This window comes from Anthonomus grandis, chromosome 9 (genome assembly GCF_022605725.1).
Source record: "Anthonomus grandis grandis chromosome 9, icAntGran1.3, whole genome shotgun sequence".
NCBI lineage: Eukaryota > Metazoa > Arthropoda > Insecta > Coleoptera > Curculionidae > Anthonomus > Anthonomus grandis.
In genome coordinates, this window is record NC_065554.1 from 27,012,412 (window position 1) to 27,029,112 (window position 16,701).

Genomic DNA, 16,701 nt, shown 5'->3' on the forward strand with positions numbered 1-16,701 from the left:
TAATATGCTTTCAATAAATTTCAAATATTACTTTGCATATGTAGTGGAACCGATCAGAGACGAGAACCATAAATTCATTATGATCGTCAATGATTCCTGGGTATCAAATAGGTTTTTATGCCAAAAAATGGGCCAAAAGTCCATTATAGACCAAACATTATTATTAAGTGTTTACCTTACGAGTCACCTTATCTCTGAGAATTTTTATGCAGAGCAAAATTCCATTTGTTCGTGTTTTTTTATTGTTGGCTGGATCAACTAAACACCCAGTACCCTCAAAAACTAAATGTGTGGTGTGGAATAGTTTGCGGAAGAGTAATAGGTCCCTTTTTCTTTGAACGGACTTTAACGGGACAAGTGTATCTCGATTTTGTCCAATTTGAATTAGTTCCAGCATTACTAGCTTTATTTCCAAATCCATTGGACCCAGACTATCCTGACGAACGAATTAATTTTTCAACAAGATGGCGCTCCTCCGCACTATGCTGCCACTGTGCGTACATTTTTGGATGAAACCTTTCTCAATCGGTGGATAGGAAGGAGAGGACCCATCGAATGGCCTGCTAGGTCGCCTGACCTAACACCAATGGATTTTTTTTGTAAGGATACCTCAAGTCGAAGGTATTTGTTAATAGGCCAAATAATCTAAACGACTCAAAAAAGAGAATTCGCAGAGAAGTGCGCGCCATAACTCCGGAAATGATTGAAAATGTGCAACGAGACTTTATTGATTGCCTTGGATATTGTTAAGCCGTGAATAGCAACCATTTTGAACATTTAACTTAATTTTTGTTCTTTTTTTATTTACTACATGAATCGTCTTTTTTTCGATTACTGTTGACTTTAGGTATAGGATATGATGCATGAAACATACGTAGAATTCTACGCGAAATTCAAAGATGAAATTAAAAAAAAGTGCTTTCATTTGAAAAAATGAAGTTGATGGTCGTAATTTATTTTTGAGCAACCCTGTATATACAAACTTCACTTACAAAAATGCGCAACTTGAAATAAAAATCTACGGGTCCGAGCGTTTTTTTTTCGAATTTTTTTCCCTGAATTTTAAATGAATTTAGACATAACTTTTGGGTTGCACTGTATACCTTCATTTATACCTAGTTTAGCTGCAATATCAACAGAACAAATAAATAATGGGGAATTACTGAAATCTTCGGAAGACCATTTACTGAAAATAAATCCTGGCAAATCGACAGCCATTCTATTCTGCAATGAAACTTAATAAAAACCAGTTACAGAATAGTATAAAACTTAAACTAGGCAACAATATAATAGAATTTGAGACTCAGTTAAAAACCTAGGCTGGAATATAAATTAAAATTTAAAGAAAATATTACTATTTGTTTAAAAAAAGCGTATTCGATGTTGATGTAATTTATTCACATAGATATTATTTATCGCAAAAAACTAAGGCTATGCTCTGTGAAACACTCATTTTATCATTTTTCAACTTTGCTGATCACGTATATAGGCCTTTTTGGACAGCCTGGACATAAAAAGGGTTCAAAAGGTGCAAAATTGCTGTCTGAGACTCATATTTGGCATAACGCGTAGACAAAGATTATCTCACAAATTGTCTGAAATAGGATGACTATTTACATAATATGAGTGGACGGCGCAATTTAAATTCAGCAGTATTTTTTTTAAAGTTATTAAATTTTAATATCCTCCATATATCTCCACCGCAAAATTAAATATCGCACCGATGTCCATAACCTCAATATACGAAAATTAAACCTTTTAACTATACCACCTCATAAAACTGAAACTTTTAAGAAGTAATTTACCTATCAAATTGCATCTGTAATTAATAAATACAAAATAATGGACTTTTTTTTATCGATACCAGTTTTCAAAAGAAAGTTTAAAGCCAAATTGGTTGAAGAGCATTAATTTGCACATCATTTCACTATGCTATCTCATTTCTATCTGATCTTACTTTTCTTCTGTTTCATTTTAATTAATCTCTCTCTTTCTCATCTCTTTAATTTCTCTTGTAATTTGTAAACTGAAAACTATATTGTTTTTTTTTCGTTGCTCACTACTTTGCGGCCATGTATTTTTTTAATATAATTTTTCCTTTGCTCTAGCAGCTGCCTCCTTTTGGAGGTAAGCTGATGTAGCTTTATTGTAGTTTTATTATGTATTATTTTATTTATAAGCATGTATATTTGGAAATAAATAAACCATAATTATTATTATTAATATTATTAAATAAAAATTCAAGTGAATTTTTTTTAATTAATATCAGCACATGCACCTGCTCTCGTCATCGTACATCGTCCGGGTCATTTTAACCAAAACCAAACGCCACTTGTGTACATTTACCGTGCGAACAAACAGCGACCGTTTTTTTTTTCAACTACGTTCAATTAATGCAAATGTATGATAATGTATGTATCGGAGATGCATCTCCAGACCGTTTTCCTTCCGGTATTTAATTGCAACCGCTACACTGTTTCTCTTCTTTTTTTTTATTTTGTAATCTTTCTATCTTTGTCGAACCGTATCATTACAACCATGGGTCGGTTTTGGTTGTCACACTACGGTCTGCTCCGGTGCACATAATCGACAATATATACATAGTGTAAATTTAATATAATTTAAAAGGATTTTTTTATATTTTTAGGCTTCTTTCTGTTTAAATGCCTGTAACGGATGGACAAATTGTATCAATTCTTGGCAACTGATGGTTGACCATAATATCATTATTCTTAGACTCTCAAAGGATTACCAGAGAAACGATGTCTTTTAGGATTCCTCATGTTTGTATCAAATAGTGTAAACGACACTAAATATGGATTTACTATTAGGCAGACGATAAAATCACAATTTCAAGAGCTTATCTATATTATAGAAACTGTTAGGCAACACCAATGTAAAACCATGTATATACAAAAAAGAAAATAGCACAGATATTCCTTAAACAGTATGTAGTACCGATCATAATTTCAGTAACAGCAATCGTACCAAAAACCAATTAGAGTGAGCAAATAAAAATCAGTCAAAATATGTTTAGGCGAAGAAGCAACAATAAAAAGAAAATACTCTAACCACATGAAAATAATTGAGGAGGTGAATAATTATTTCTTCCAGGCAATTGGACATTGGTTTTCTCTAGACATAAACTGCCTGGAAGAGATAAAATATGAATGAAACTGTCATGAAGGATGAATAAATAAAATGATTTTAACATCCAGGAAGTCATTTATTCTTTTTTTCAAGCAATTGAAGATTTTTTCCATTCAGAAATTAACTGCCTAGAAATTAACCAATAAGATATTGAACTACTTGGAAATCACTGATCATTTTTCCAAGCAATTGAAGACTCTTTGCAAAAGGCAAAGAGTCTTCGAATCATCGACTGCCTGGAATAAATAAAATAATTTAGATCCTAATAATAATGATCGTACTATCGGTTGTTGCATGACCTTAGCAGGCACAAAATACACCAAAAGACATAATATGGCAGGAAAAATTATTCATAGGCACTCACAAAGATATATACTCACCATAAAAAAACTGCATCCAAACTCATGCACATAAAAAATTATATAAAAAGGAAAGGACGAGGTATTATTGAGATGCAAGTACTACCCTTAAAAATAATTTTAAGATAGAAGGATTCCTACTCGACTTAGGGTCAAGTAATTAATGTTCTTAATTACAGGAGATGAATCATACAAGCAGAAAATGTCGTCTATTTATAGTGACTTTATATGAGTGTGAGCTACTTAGTTCCACCGAATATACACAAAAAAATATACAACGAGCTATAATCGTTCAAAATTACTGACAGACACGCATACAGCCTGTACAATGACAGCTCAACACTAGCAAATAAAACAGTAATAGCTAATAGACCAGACATAGTGTTAATAAAAAAAAAATCCCTTACAGACATAGCCATGGCTAATAACAAAAATGTACGTGGTAAACATACTGAAATAATGCAGAATTATCCATCAAAGCATATAGAACTGGGAAATAATCAAGATAACAATCGTACCGAACACCATTAACAAAGCATACGCTCACTAAATTTATTCGAACATACTCACAAACATAAAAAAATCAGTCAGAAAATTTAGAGGTTAAGATGCACTCCTTGTGCAACAATAAAAAGAAAATATTTTAGCACACATGAACTGCCTTAAAGAGACAAAAGATTCAATTAACTGCTTGGAGGTGATTAATTATTTCTTCCAGGCAATTGGACATTGGTTTTTCCTCTATAAATAAACTGCCTGGAAGAGATAAAATATGAATGAAACTGCCATGAAAGATGAATAAGTAAAATGATTTTAACTTCCAAAAAGTCATCTATTATTTTTTTCAAGCAATTGAAGATTTTTTTTTCATCCAGAAATTAACTGCCTGGAAATTAACCAAAAAAATTGCTACTTGGAAATTACTGATCAATTTTCCAGGCAATTGAAGACTCTTTGCCTTTTAGACATCGACTGCCTGGAATAAATAAAATTATTTAGATTCTAATAATAATGATCGTCCTACACGACCTTAGCAGGCACAGAATACACCAAAAGACACAATATGGCAGGAAAAATTATTCATAGGCACTGACAAAGATATGTAAGCCCATTAAAGAAAAAACACTATACTACAAATACTCCCTAAACAGAAAAAAGTAATTATACTATTCATTTAATTTGTTGGTCTCAATCAAAACATCCGTACAAATATACAAAAGTATGTTATCCTTAAAACATGTATTATAGATTCATTCCTCGATTTGAGCAATGTACTCTGAGACGATTTGGTAGAGCTCGTCACCTTAGAAAAGAAATACGAGATACCACTGGCTAAAGTGAGAATGAAACAAAGTAATAAGAATATTAATATTGATATTAGTTGCAAAACATCCATAGATAAGAAAAGTACTAGTTTCTGCATATTCATTCTGGATTTCTTTGACCACTGTTGAGCTTTCCAAAAAAAAAACATTGACAATCAATCGCAAAAATATATGAATGACATTTGGCAACACCAATTGTAAAACCATACACATAAAAAAAAGAAAATGACACAGAAAATACTGTCTTAAACGGCAAAAAAATAATTGAACATTTGATAAGCCAAGAAACATACAAATATATTGGTATTAATTAAAATACAAAAATCAAGTGCAAAAGAACAGCTTGAATAAGATTGGTATAAGCACTTAATAGACTCACCATAAGAAAAACAGCATCCAAACTCATGCACATAAAAAATGATAGAAAAAGGGAAGGACGTGGTCTCAATGAGATGCAATAATTACCCTTAAAAGTAATTTTAAGATAGAAGGATTCCTAATTGCCTTAGGGTCAAGTAATTAATGCTCTTAATCACTGGAGACAGATCATACAAGTAGAAAATTTCGTGACTTTATATGAGTGTAAGCTACTTGGTGCCACCGAATATACACAGTAATATACAACGCGCTAAGATCGTTCAAAACTACTGACACACACGCATGACAGACCAACACTAGCAAATAAAACAGTAATAGATAATAGACGAGACATAGTGTTAATAAACAAACAACATACCTTATATACATGGTCATGGCCAATGACAAAAACGTACGTGGTAAACATACTGAAAGAATGCAGAAATATCCATCACTAGCCGAAGGAGAAAAAAGAATATGGATCTGGGAAATAATCAAGATAGAAAAATCATTCAGAAGATTTCTAGGCTAAGGTGGATTATTTATGCAACAATAAAAAGAAAATACTCTAACCATCTGAAAACCAGACAATTGACAATTATTTCTTCGAGGCATTTGGACATTGATTTCCTCCAGACATAAACTGCCTAGAAGAGATAAAATATGAATGAAATTGTCATGAAAGATGAATAAGTAAAATGATTTTAACTTTCAAAAATCATCTATAATTTTTTTCAAGCAATGGAAGATTTTTTTTTCATCCAGAAATTAACTGCCTGGAAATTAACCAAAAAAATTGCTACTTGGAAATTACTGATCAATTTTCCAGGCAATTGAAGACTCTTTGCCTTTTAGACATCGACTGCCTGGAATAAATAAAATTATTTAGATTCTAATAATAATGATCGTCCTACACGACCTTAGCAGGCACAGAATACACCAAAAGACACAATATGGCAGGAAAAATTATTCATAGGCACTGACAAAGATATGTAAGCCCATTAAAGAAAAAACACTATACTACAAATACTCCCTAAACAGAAAAAAGTAATTATACTATTCATTTAATTTGTTGGTCTCAATCAAAACATCCGTACAAATATACAAAAGTATGTTATCCTTAAAACATGTATTATAGATTCATTCCTCGATTTGAGCAATGTACTCTGAGACGATTTGGTAGAGCTCGTCACCTTAGAAAAGAAATACGAGATACCACTGGCTAAAGTGAGAATGAAACAAAGTAATAAGAATATTAATATTGATATTAGTTGCAAAACATCCATAGATAAGAAAAGTACTAGTTTCTGCATATTCATTCTGGATTTCTTTGACCACTGTTGAGCTTTCCAAAAAAAAAAAACATTGACAATCAATCGCAAAAATATATGAATGACATTTGGCAACACCAATGTAAAACCATACACATAAAAAAAAGAAAATGACATAGAAAATACTGTCTTAAACGGCAAAAAAATAATTGAACATTTGATAAGCCAAGAAACATACAAATATATTGGTATTAATTAAAATACAAAAATCAAGTGCAAAAGAACAGCTTGAATAAGATTGGTACAAGCACTTAATAGACTCACCATAAGAAAAACAGCATCCAAACTCATGCACATAAAAAATGATAGAAAAAGGGAAGGACGTGGTGTCAATGAGATGCAATAACTACCCTTAAAAGTAATTTTAAGATAGAAGGATTCCTAATTGCCTTAGGGTCAAGTAATTAATGCTCTTAATCACAGGAGACAGATCATACAAGTAGAAAATTTCGCCTATTCACAGTGACTTTATATGAGTGTAAGCTACTTGGTGCCACCGAATATACACAGAAATATACAACGCGCTAAGATCGTTCAAAACTACTGACACACACGCATGACAGACCAACACTAGCAAATAAAACAGTAATAGATAATAGACGAGACATAGTGTTAATAAACAAACAACATACCTTATATACATAGTCATGGCCAATGACAAAAACGTACGTGGTAAACATACTGAAAGAATGCAGAAATATCCATCACTAGCCGAAGGAGAAAAAAGAATATGGATCTGGGAAATAATCAAGATAGAAAAACCATTAACATAATGAGCATAGAAAAATCATTCAGAAGATTTCTAGGCTAAGGTGGATTATTTATGCAACAATAAAAAGAAAATACTCTAACCATCTGAAAACCAGACAATTGACAATTATTTCTTCGAGGCATTTGGACATTGATTTCCTCCAGACATAAACTGCCTAGAAGAGATAAAATATGAATGAAATTGTCATGAAAGATGAATAAGTAAAATGATTTTAACTTTCAAAAATCATCTATAATTTTTTTCAAGCAATGGAAGATTTTTTTTTCATCCAGAAATTAACTGCCTGGAAATTAACCAAAAAAATTGCTACTTGGAAATTACTGATCAATTTTCCAGGCAATTGAAGACTCTTTGCCTTTTAGACATCGACTGCCTGGAATAAATAAAATTATTTAGATTCTAATAATAATGATCGTCCTACACGACCTTAGCAGGCACAGAATACACCAAAAGACACAATATGGCAGGAAAAATTATTCATAGGCACTGACAAAGATATGTAAGCCCATTAAAGAAAAAACACTATACTACAAATACTCCCTAAACAGAAAAAAGTAATTATACTATTCATTTAATTTGTTGGTCTCAATCAAAACATCCGTACAAATATACAAAAGTATGTTATCCTTAAAACATGTATTATAGATTCATTCCTCGATTTGAGCAATGTACTCTGAGACGATTTGGTAGAGCTCGTCACCTTAGAAAAGAAATACGAGATACCACTGGCTAAAGTGAGAATGAAACAAAGTAATAAGAATATTAATATTGATATTAGTTGCAAAACATCCATAGATAAGAAAAGTACTAGTTTCTGCATATTCATTCTGGATTTCTTTGACCACTGTTGAGCTTTCCAAAAAAAAAAAACATTGACAATCAATCGCAAAAATATATGAATGACATTTGGCAACACCAATGTAAAACCATACACATAAAAAAAAGAAAATGACATAGAAAATACTGTCTTAAACGGCAAAAAAATAATTGAACATTTGATAAGCCAAGAAACATACAAATATATTGGTATTAATTAAAATACAAAAATCAAGTGCAAAAGAACAGCTTGAATAAGATTGGTACAAGCACTTAATAGACTCACCATAAGAAAAACAGCATCCAAACTCATGCACATAAAAAATGATAGAAAAAGGGAAGGACGTGGTGTCAATGAGATGCAATAACTACCCTTAAAAGTAATTTTAAGATAGAAGGATTCCTAATTGCCTTAGGGTCAAGTAATTAATGCTCTTAATCACAGGAGACAGATCATACAAGTAGAAAATTTCGCCTATTCACAGTGACTTTATATGAGTGTAAGCTACTTGGTGCCACCGAATATACACAGAAATATACAACGCGCTAAGATCGTTCAAAACTACTGACACACACGCATGACAGACCAACACTAGCAAATAAAACAGTAATAGATAATAGACGAGACATAGTGTTAATAAACAAACAACATACCTTATATACATAGTCATGGCCAATGACAAAAACGTACGTGGTAAACATACTGAAAGAATGCAGAAATATCCATCACTAGCCGAAGGAGAAAAAAGAATATGGATCTGGGAAATAATCAAGATAGAAAAACCATTAACATAATGAGCATAGAAAAATCATTCAGAAGATTTCTAGGCTAAGGTGTATTATTTATGCAACAATAAAAAGAAAATACTCTAACCATCTGAAAACCAGACAATTGACAATTATTTCTTCGAGGCATTTGGACATTGATTTCCTCCAGACATAAACTGCCTAGAAGAGATAAAATATGAATGAAATTGTCATGAAAGATGAATAAATAAAATGATTTTAACTTCCAGGAAGTCATTTATTATTTTTTTCAAGCAATCGAAGACTTTTTCCATCCAGAAATTAACTGCCTGGGAATTAACCAAAAAAATATTTAACTACTTGGAAATCACTGATAATTTTTCCAGGCAATTGAAGACTTTTTGCCTTTTAGACATCGACTGCCTGGAATAAATAAAATCATTTAGATCCTAATCATAATGATCGTACTACCGGTTGTTGCACGACCTTTGCAGGCACAGAATACACCAAAAGACACAATATGGCAGAAAAAATTATTCATAGGCACTCACAAAGATGTGTAAGCTCATTGAAGAAAAAATACCATACTGCAAATACTCCCCAAAGAAAAAAGTCTGTTATCCTTAAAAAATGTATTATAGATTTGAGCAATGTACTCTGAGACGATTTGGTAAAGCTCATCATCTTAGAAAAGAAATACGAGATACCACTGGATAAAGTGAGAATGTAATAATAATAATAATAATATTGATATTAGTTGCGAAACATCCATAAATAAGAAAAGTATTAGTTTCTGCACATTCATACCGCATTTCTTTGACCACTTGACACATTGACAAATCTTCATTACGTCCTAATTATTTGATAAAGCCTTTACAAAAATTGGCCAAATATATAAAATATACAAAAAAAAACTAAATTGTAAAATCCGCCTCTGACTAAAAGAGACAACAATAAGGCTTACGTAAAAAGGCTCGGACTAGAGCCATTTGAATATGCGATTAGGGTTTGTTTGTCTTTTTAAAGTAAATCTCCAGCAGTGTAGCATTTTCTAAATGAAAAGGAAGACGTCCCCGTTCCATGCAAATCTGGATAAATATTTATTCCCGAATCGGAATGGAATAAGCCGGGGAGCGGCGCTTTATTTGTGTTCCTTTAAGACGAAATTCTATCTTTTTCTCATATGTATAGCAGGAGGGGGCATTAGTGGAAATTGATTAACTATACGTATGTATTTATTTTAAGGCATATTTTAAGCGTTTGATTATGCATATATTCTGTGGAGTCAGTTCTTATCCTAATAGCATATTTCTTTTCTTAAACACTCAATAAATTCCAAGAAGATTTTGGCTATAATCTATGTTAGCAACAGATATATTTCCGCAACGTTTTTTATTGTCTATGTATGTTATTTAAACAATAACACTTTAAAAATGAATATACAATCAGCGAGTTCTTTAAACATGATTTAAAGTATCATAATGAAGAACCTTTTGCATCCGATGCCGACGTCGTTTGAGAAGAGACGACTTCCTGCGGTACCAGGAGCAACAGCACCAGCGAGAGGTACCGAAGACCGAAGACGGCCAGTCAGTCTCTCATTGATTATGGATGGATGCCACCGATGGTAGAACCAGAAGAAGAAGAATCGAAGAAAAACGGTCTGGTTGGAAGCCGTAAAGTTGCCTTGTTAAAACAAATTGTAAACCTGTGTGTGGTTTCGAGAAAATCTTGTTAGATGGTAAGACGAAAGGGGGATTTTAACAATGGGTCGTTTCAGTGGTGTTTATTTGAAGGTATTTCAGTTTGAAAGGATATTTTTATGGAATTAATCACACTTTAAAAGGATTAAATCTTTATGGCGTGATGGTTTGTTTTTATGTTAACGTACCAGCTTTTTTTGGAAAACTATGAGAAACTGCATATTTACCAAGGGATATTTAGATTTATTGGAATAGTGTATGTACAGCAATTGAGTGTATTATTACAGTGAATATAAAAGTTAAAAAAAATTGGAAAATGTCGAAGTAACAGGGAAATATTAGAAAATGTGTTTCAAGAAAAAACTGAATATTATCTTCCTGTTGACCTATTTTAATGCAAGTTGGCACTGTGAAAAGGGTTTTAAATTTAGGACGAAAAATTTATTTTTTGTAAAAATTCAAAAAGTCGCAGGATTTTAGAGTAAAAGGGAAATATTGAAATATGCGTCAAAATTAATGATTTTTTTAAGGAAAAAATTTAAATAATTTTTCTACTTTCCGATTATGAAGATCAGCTTTAGGAAAAGGGTTTTCAACGTAAAAACAAAAACGTAAATTGAAAACAGCATATTTCAATATAAAAGAAAGTCTTGAAAAATGTATTAAAATTAATAAGTGCCTTAAAGCTTAAATAACTAAGAAACTGGGAAATGTTAAAGTAAGGAGAAATATTTAGGTCAAAAATTTAAATAATTTTCGTTCCAGTTCCCATGAAAATTAACCACTGCAAAGAAGCAATCAGTTTATTTCATACATTTTGTGTATTATTAATTTTCTTAACTTAATAAGCATTCTTGAAATATCTCATTAAAATCCTATGCTGTTCAGTAAATTACTAATATATTCTGAGAGTGTCTCAATTAAACATTCCTGGAATATCTTAATAGAATATATTAATACATACTGAAGTAATTATTAATAACTGAAAATATTTTTTTGCGTTTCCTCAATAAGTCATTTTAGAACTACTAGAATTTAAATTTCATATGGATTCCAGGTTTCTAAAAGCTCTGGATATTCTTGTGATTTTCTTGATTTTTCTAGAATTAGGTTGGAATAAGAGTTTAATTGAAAAAGAAGAAAAGATACTAAATCACCGTAACTCAGCAAGAACTTAAAAGATACCATAGATTAATTTACCATTAATTTACTCTATAATTCTGCTTTTTTTTCTCCTAAGAGCTCTCTTGCAATTAGTTTAATTGTTTCCTAATTTTCTATTTTTTTCCCATAAGAAATAGGCCTAAAAAGCATTAAATATTTTCTTGTATTTCTTTGGATTGCATTTTTTATTTATTCTTTTTTTAAAGATATCGAATTTTGTTGAAAAAAGCTTGGATCTTGCTTAATTAACTCACAAATAATTCGACAAGGTATTCAACATGTAACGGCAGGATCTGAAAGTTTAATTTTAAGATCTGCTTCTACATCTTAATTTTTTTTGTCACTTGTTTAGATGGCTTTCAAAGTTTTTGAATCTAAAACTGTAATTACGTTGTATTACCACATCACACAAAAAATTCAACCGCAATATCATTATTCATTATCATTTATTGGGCTGTAAATTGTAATTTCATTGCTATAAATAAATTCGCCTAATTTTTGTAAAAATATCAAAACTACTGCAGGTGTATCGAAAACAAAAACCCTGTATGTAGCGCCCTCTATAAGTGCGAACCCTCGTAACATTAAATTTGAATTTACCATATCAAAAAATCCCCAGATGTCAATTTTCGTTCAAATATCTGCATCCCTACCCAAATTATTAAGAAAAAACAGAAATAAAAATAAAACTGTAGCACCCTAAATCTTAGAAATTAAGCATTTGCGGACATAGGTTAATAAGGACTTTTTTTATTATATTTAAGGAAGGAAACTCTCCCTGAACTTTTCTGCAATATTAATGAAACACCCTGTATATATTAGCATTTTTAAAGTATTAAAAACGTTGAGCCTACATTTTTTTGTATTTAGTAATATATTGTAAACACCGAGAAACCAGCTAATGACACAAGTCGCACGACATCTCGAAGGTTGGCGAGAAGCTTCTGAAACAGCGTCCTGCCGAGTATATAAGCAGCCGCATCGTCGCAGTTCGGTCAAGTAAATTTTGGCGCGAGATTTAAATAGTAGTAAATAAATCTCTAGTAGTCGTGAATGATCGTGTATTCGTAGTGTGTAAATAAATTGTTTTTTATTAATTAAAATGCTTCCCTTTCTTCCTAAGTTGTATGTTTTTATTTTCACCAATCCTTTTGAGCTAAATATTAGGTGTTTTTATTTTTAGAGCATTTATGATTAATTAAAGAAAGTACTTAATGCTACATATCATTTTAAAGAGAAAAGAACGATAAAGTGATCGAAATGTCAAAAAATCTAGGGTGTTTAATAAAAAACTTAAATAAACTAATAATGATCTTAGATCAATAGAGCATTCTTGTTTTCAGTCCTTTTTCTGTATGTTATATTGAATATGAACGATTTGAAATAATAAGTACTTTGCTGAAAAGTATTCAATGAAAGCCTCAAAAAAAAAACGAACTTTTGGTTATATTTTGGATATAACTCCTTCATCGGATCGTACCTTCTTGAAATATTTTTTCTCTTTTGTTTACATGTGACAAGGCTTTTAAATTACACCAACCCCAACTATTATAATGCAAAAATTATATGATATGCGCTGCACTCAATATTAGTACCTCATTCTTAAACATCCCCAAAAAGCGACTCCTAAGCCTAAATCTTATCTTAAAGAAAAGTGAATTCAAAACACTCAAACTCCTTTGAAAGGTATAAAAACAACTTTTTTTGACTTTTGAAAAACTTCTCCTTTAGCCCGCGCGAATTCGACAGCAAAGTCCGCTAAGTAGGATCTGATTTTACTTGTAAAATAGCCACGCGGTATTCGGGATTATGTAGATTTTAAATAACTTTTCTTTTAATGCGTTTCTCTCACTTTTGAAGTTGTTGTTGTTGCCTGAAAGCCCGGCCGCTTTTCGTCGGCTTTACGTTAATAATACAATTTCGGTTTTTTTTTTCTCTATCTCTCTCTTGGTTTATGGAGGAAGGAGCTGAGAAAAGCGAGACTTTTAACGATCATCATTGTAGGAAACGAAACCAGTCCGTTCAAAAATGATCACTTTGATTCTCACGCAGGCGACATTGAGATTCAACTCGCGTAACATACGGGACATAATGTATACAAATGCCACCGGCTCCAAGTCCGTTCTTTTACGTTTTGTTTTCTTTGATTCCACTTTTGTTGCGTTCTTCATTCAGTTTCTTGGCCCTATGGGAGGTCTAGATCATTTAACAATCTCGTTTGTACCAACACAAGTGAGATCTGATTGAATCGGGAGCCTTTGAACGATCCTTAAAGATTTACTCTTGTTTTTCAATTTTCTCATTTAATTGAAAGTACTTTTATTTAAAATAATTATTAAACATGTTCACTGGGAATTGATATTCTCCCCGGAGAATCGACTACCTGACTAACTTTAGCAAACAACGTATAAGTACACTATGGTTGCCAAATCGCCTAGTGTTACATATTTTAAACTCGACTTCCTTATTAGTTAAAATTATTTAATAAGCAAGACAAACACGTGTCTATAATAAATATCTATAACTAACAACTAAGACATTTTGATATTGAGAATTAAACCTGACAGAACTAAAAACCTAAAATGTTTGTTAGAAGCTAAAGCCTTCGTCAAAATGTCAGCAGGAATATCTTCTTTAAATATTTAAGACTGATTAATTCATTCTGCACCACTTTCCTGACAAAATGGTGAGGGACATCAATATGCTTTGTCAGTTTATGCTTAGTATTCTGAAGACACCTTAAAAGTCTCTTCAGTGAATCTCACTGTATGAAATAACTGGCCTAGTCATTATCGATAAATACAAGTACACCCTTGACGGTAAAGCACTGATAGCACACAATTTCACTAAATTCACAGTCTTTTCTATTGGGGTGTCAACCGACTTACATTCCTTCATAACGAACTTATCTAACAAAGATTCTATATAATTAGTCTGGTCTAAAGTTACTACATTCCTGTACTTATTTACAGCAACATTCATGCCTAAGATCTGCCTAGCTTAACCTTATTCTTTCAACTTGAATCTTGAAGCCAATTTTATTTTGTGAGATTCTACTTTAATATTTTAAAAAATTATAAAGTTATCCACGCAAAGTTCTTTAACAGTGATTAAGCTACCACTACTTGACTTGATAAATATACAAGGTTCAAATTTACATTTACTTACTGTAACCTAATTTAATCAAAATACACTCAACCTTTTGGTACCACACTCGTGATGCTTGCTTCAAATCACAAATGGATTTAACGTAAGTACCATGTTTTCAAGACTGTCCCACTTAGCTCAGCTAACATCTAACGTCCTCCATTAACATTTAATCTGCTCTTGAATTGCCTCTCTCGACTGATTGCCTTCGTGTCTGGATAGAATCTTAGATACTTCTGGAGTATACACTGGATTTCCTGTTGGGGGATAGAAAACTATGACATATGTATATCATACTTTTTTAGTAGCCTTGGACCTACTGCCTGTTTGTTCTCATTAAGACAAACAATTGATACTTCAGGTACATAGTCTATAATATTTAAGTTATCCTGAACATTTTCATGTTCAGTGGAGTGATACTCACTACTTATAGAACTGCCTTCTGGATCTAAATTCTAGATCTGACTAATAAACGAATATTGTCCCTCTGATCCAGATTATCCCCGCTCTAAGTACAGTCTCCTCAGAGAACTCTTCCGCTGAGTACTTTCGTAACTTAATATTTTCATGAATCTAAACATCTCTAGTCGTTACATCATCTTTACTCGAGTTATATATCCAGTTACCTTTTATAGCCTCAGCATATCCAATTAGAATGCACTTGTTGCACTTTTTATTGAGCTTGAGCCTTCTTTTCCACGAGATATGGACCATAGCGATGCTTCCAAACAACCTGATGTTGGATAAGTCTGGTTTCTTACCATTCCACATTTCAAGTGGAGCCCCACTAATAATGGATCTATTACTAGCAGTATTTATTGCCTCCGCCCAAAACCTCGTTCCTAAATCAGCGTCAAGTGTAAGGTACATTGCCTTCTCTATCAAATATCTGTTAAGACTCTGCAAGACCGTTTTGCTCTGGAGTATAAGCATTGATTGTTTAGTGAATAATGCCTTCTGACTCAAAGAAAAGCTTAAAATTGTTGCCAAAAAATTCAGCATCTTGGTCAATTTTACGACCAACTTGGTTCGCGACCATACTAGCTTTTAAAAAATAGACAAATGACATCCTACTCTAGTTATCAACGAGTAACAAAAATTATCTGCCTCCTCCATTAGAATTTACTTGCACAGACGTCTCCATGGATAACCTCCAACAAGGACTTACTTCTGGAACCATTATTGCGTGGAAAAGGCAGTCTCAATAACTTTTGTCAATACTGTACTCTGGGTCACTGCATTTATTATCAGTCAATAATGCTAGACTACTTACTTGGTTAAAAGTCAAATTTAATTTGGATAAACCATCACATGAATCAGTAGTAGCTAACAATTTCTTATTGCTACTAGAAATAGAACAGTCACTTTTATAAAATGAAATATCTTATATGGTACTGTTGCAACTGTTTCCAATATTGGTCACAACCTCAACGTCGTTTTTCCTTATTTGCAAGTACAATGTCCCTTAAGTTCTTCTTCAGCATCTGAAGTCCTGGCACTTGAAATCCAACTTAATTTTGGGATCATGTGTTTACTTGCAATAAAAATCATCCTTGCAATGTTTACCATTTAAAAACACCGTACTGAATGTGCATCTACAATAATTTTGACATGAAATGACCGGATTGTTTGTTTACACCACAGAATACAAATATAGAGAAATGCGCGTTGCCTAATAAACAGACAGACGTTCCGTTGACAGCTCTATTGACGTTTTTGACAAGGTAATCATCTTGGGTGGCGGCAAATTTAAGCCTGATCTATTTAATTTGCAGAATTACAGAAGTTGATGGGTTAACTGAAGAGTGATGAGGGATATATTTAAATATA

The 16,701-nt window shown here is 32.2% G+C and overlaps 1 long non-coding RNA gene across 1 annotated transcript; it reads right to left on the reverse strand.

The window, feature by feature from the left end:
- Positions 1–14,743: 14,743 nt before the first annotated feature.
- LOC126740334 (uncharacterized) lies at positions 14,744–16,485 on the reverse strand. The gene is made up of 2 exons (XR_007661868.1): positions 15,296–16,485; positions 14,744–15,128 (listed from the first exon to the last, which is right to left on the reverse strand). It is a non-coding gene; the product is annotated as an uncharacterized LOC126740334 (long non-coding RNA).
- Positions 16,486–16,701: the final 216 nt, after the last annotated feature.